The sequence below is a fragment of the Lygodium microphyllum genome, chromosome 18 (assembly GCF_053477565.2).
Source record: "Lygodium microphyllum isolate KBCC chromosome 18, Lygodium_microphyllum_v1.1.10, whole genome shotgun sequence".
NCBI lineage: Eukaryota > Viridiplantae > Streptophyta > Polypodiopsida > Schizaeales > Lygodiaceae > Lygodium > Lygodium microphyllum.
The window spans coordinates 62,592,119-62,596,701 of NC_141152.1; positions in this window are offsets into that span (position 1 = coordinate 62,592,119).

Below are 4,583 nucleotides of genomic sequence, written 5' to 3' on the forward strand. Positions count from 1 at the left end.
ATCCAATAGCCAATCGGAGGCATAGGTTGTATCACTAAGCAAGAAAGTTGTAGGGAAACTAGATGACAGGAGTACATGCTCAACTGCATCATCATGGGTAACAACATGTACCTCACCACTAGTAAAAGTGGTAACACCTGCTAAATTTGCTGCATCTCTGACTCTCTACTCATGTTGAGTTCGTCTCTGTCTCTGCTGCTCTCTAATCCGTCTAAAGCATTTTCTTTGAACATTCCAAGCTTCCCACAATGGAAGCAAACAACATCTGAAGTAGAAGAACCTGTAGAAGACGACAAGGAATCCAAGTCATCATGAATAGGGCTATCCATAGCATCCACGAAGCTCAAGCAATCGAGGGTTGTCCCAACATAGGGAACCTACTCATAAAGACAATCATCTGCTAGTACATCAATGGTAGAAGCATGCTGCAAATGCTCATGAAACCTCAATGGATGGGAGGACATAAAGGCATCAATCAAGGATGCAAAAGCTCCCACATGAAGAAGAGTCGTAGCCAATTGCATGACATAACCAACCACAGTACAGTAAAGCATAAGACATCTATCATAAGAGCATATGATATTCAGCCATGAAATCAGCCCATAACTATATGCATACGCATAGCCCTGCAGTACATCATGCCACCAAGGAACATCCAAATCAAGTAAAGACCAACAAGTGGCAAAGCATCCTGCAAGAGTCAAACTCCAGGTGAAGCCCAAACATTTATACAACAACATCCAAATAAGTGACTCTGTAAGGTATACGACAATAGACCATGTGCATAGACGGGTAAGCATACATAGCATCTGCTCTCTGACATGGACGGGCAACAATAGCCCAAATAGCATAGATGCCATACAATAGAGAAGCAAGATAGCCATAACTGTAAATCCCAAGCACTATCTAAGTCCACTAATTAGTAAATGTCCCGCATATCAAATGCAAACGAGCAATCACAGCTCAATAGGCAACTGCCAAAACAAGGGAGCAGTTCATTGCTCAATACCTGTAAGTGCATCCAAGTAATAGCCAAGATCCATAATCAGAGCATCTAATCCCATATAGCATCCAAGGTCCTAACGAAAAAAGCCAAGTCGTAATGGAAAAAGCCAAGTCAATGTCCAACTACTCAAGGGAATACTCAAGAGACAAGCTCAAACAACTGCCATCCACAATTACCAAGACATTATAACCCATAGTACTGGGTAGCGTAGGCATAAACCATGTCATAGATGAAATGCCAGCTGCAAAGAATGATAGTCAAACCCAAATTGAGCTCTAATCTCAGCTCAAAAGCATTCCGAAGCATAAACAAGACATGTGGCATAGTCCAAATACATCATGATATCATATCGAGTAGCCAGGAGCACCCCGTGACCAATAGGCATAACCCAACTGTAGCATAAATAACTTCAGCCCCTGAAGTTTCTAGTAGCAAATAACAGTCCAAAACTGAGTAAAATAATACTCAAATCAAGTGCCAACTCATAGGCATACATTCCCAGACATGTAGGTACCAACCGAGCATAATCGGGCATCAAATGCTAAGACCTGTAAGCATAAAATTGAAGTAACAGGTGGCTGCTCTGTTTTGGACAGATCTGGGACTGTTCAAAATAATCAATAGCTGAGCTAAATCAGCTCCAAATGCATCTCACATAAGAGGCATAACATCCACAAGTGATCCGGTATCAATAGACATCAGTAGAAGCATCACATAAGCCATAAGCATACAAATACATGTTGTCTTAGACTTGAAATCTATAGCAAAATATTTTGTCATCAGAATTTGGCAAATCCGACATCAACATCGCATCCGGAGCATACCAAAACCCCAACTTAGACTCTTAACTTGCCTGAATCAAATTCCGAATGCCCGAGATATGAACAAAAAGAGTGATTTTTTAGCCATTTTTGCAAACATGCGCAAATAAAACATGAGCATGCTACTGTACTTGAGGGGCCAAATCAGGGTGGGTAGGGGATAAGCAAGAGCCCAATGAAGGCCTACAATAGGCCTACACAAGCCTAGGACAAGTCCAAGCAAGAGGTGAAGAGAACAAGCTTCAATGATGGAAGCTATGGCTACCTCTTCATGGAACCCTGTAGTTCATGTCAAAGAATGGCTGAGAACTGAGTGAGAAGCAAGCTCTCATACCTCGTGTAGATGCCGGGGAAGGCTGGAAAGCGCTCACAAAGGAGTGGCTCTGATACAGTTGATAGGGATGCAGGAGACGCGGGAGAGAAGAGCAAACACAATGTAGGTGCTGTCAACAATGTTATAACAGCCTTATTGCACTTTCATATATATATATATATATATATATATATATATATATATATATATATATATATATATGAATAAAGAATATGGGTGGTCACTGTACACGGGCAGACCCAAGGGCCTTTTACCCCAACAATACGCAAGTGGGTTTGCCAGTGTGATCCCTGTCAAAGTTTTGGGCAACCTCTCAAACGAGATCGGCTCCCTCTCCACCCTATTTCACCTCTAGAGCCCTTCCATAAGTGGGGCATTGACTTTTTTTTTCCTATCAAGCTAGTGCTATCCTACACTCGAAATTGGTATATCCTCACTGTTGCAATGGATTACTACACTAAATGGGTCAAGGCTTGGGCCCTTCCCCAATAATTTGGCTCAATCAATGGCCAAGTGCTTGTTCAAGGATATTTTCTCCATACTATCCACAAGGACATGGGTTGGTGAAGTCTACCAATAAAACCTTGTGTAGAATTCTAGCCAATCTGGTTGAGCAACACAATAAAGATTGGAATATTAAGCTACCAGCAGCATTGTGGGCTCATCACATATGTGTTAAGGTGGCAACTAGTTTGACTCGATACAAATTAGCATTCATTGAGGCTGTGATACCCTTGGAGTTCCCAATCCCCAGTCTGTGGATAGCGGTGGAAGATCAACTCCTTACGGAGGATCCCCTCCCATTCCAACTAAAGGCCCTGATTGCACTGATGAGGATCGCATATGGAGCTCGTAGCTCTAGCTTGGACAGAAGCATCAAACGGATTGCCTATCCAAGAAAAGCCTTTTGAGCAAGGCCAAATGGTACTGGTTTTCAAGACACAAATGGGGGAATCGCCCGTCAAGCTCAAGTAGCATTGGAGTGGTCCCTTCTAGGTATTTCAAGGCATCGGCCCTAATTGACCTTCAAGACAAGGTGTGCCCTTTTCCATCGTAGGACCAGAGTCTAGAGTCTTTTTCTTGCTCGAGGTTATGTCTTCCAACTTCCAATGCGACAATTTTTTAGTCTAGTTTTTCCGCTCCTCGAAGTGCAACTCAAATCTAGTCCTTCTTTGCCTGATGTTGCAGATGGATATAGGCTCAATGTCTGGATGCCTTGGGAGAGTAGCCTTGTGCACCCAGAGGCGGAGTCTATTTTGCTGCAATTGCATGTAGGTTTGCAGATTGAGCTAGGTGGCCATACTTATGACTTGACTGCTCAACAAGTCCAAGAGAAACTTCTTCTACCTACTACTACTACTGGCTTTGAGGAGGCACCTTCATTGCTTCCTATCTCGGAAATGGAGGCCGTTTTTGGAGCAATCTACAAGGAATATCAACTGAGATCCATGCTAAAGAGCTACAAGAAGGCATAGAGGGATGCCTTGAAGGTCTTGCCCGATGCCTCGTACGTACAGCGCCATCACCCTCAGATCAATTCGGGTGGAGTCTTTTTGGAGTGCCTCTACATCGAGTGTAAGCGCATGTCGACCTACTCACCTGCGGTCCTCGCTTGTAGTCCAATCCATTCAAGTGATGTGCGGGTAGCACTTCACCTTTCTATTTCCTCCTGTGGCTACTCAGCAACCTCCCCTTTCTTTAGCAGTAGCTGGTTCGGCGGAGCCTTTTTGCATGGGATGGATATGGCAATGGTAGTGGCACAGGAGCTCCCACCTGCTAGAGATACCCAGGGTAAAGTTGAGGTTGTGGAGTTGGATTCTACTCAGTAGCCTCTTCCAGACTAGTCTCTGCCAACTAGCAGTCCAGATTCGGGGTCTAGATCAAGGAGGAGCTTGTCAGATTTCAAATCTAGGCTGTGACACATGGTCAGAAATGCAGCCACCCACGAGAAGAGTTTGCAGATCGACAATCAGCCTGCGAGAACTATTTCTGGGGCTATCACAGTGACCGCCCAAACTTTGGCCCCAACGGCTCTAATGGCATCAGCTGCCCACCAGTGGTTTCTAGAGGAGTGCAATCCTGCGGTGGTAGAGTGTTGTCTGGCCTAAGTGGCAGCCGGACTCGATCATCAATAGTACATGTAGCAAGAGCTGAATGTGCTTTGAGCTACAATGGCACTAGTCCAACAAGAGAGTGCGACTCTTCAAGTGCAAGTGCAGCAGCAGTTTGGGAATTGCGATAGTACCTTTTGTCCTGTTAATCGGCCTACTAAGTTGGATTTTGCGGATGCTATTCAAGACTGATTCCAACAAGTGGAAATAGAGGTGGTCTTCTTTTGGATGCGGAGGATTCTATTTCACTTTCTTAAATTGGATATGTTTGCAAGGGCTGCATGCGTCTTTTCAAGCGGAGTTGTAAGAGA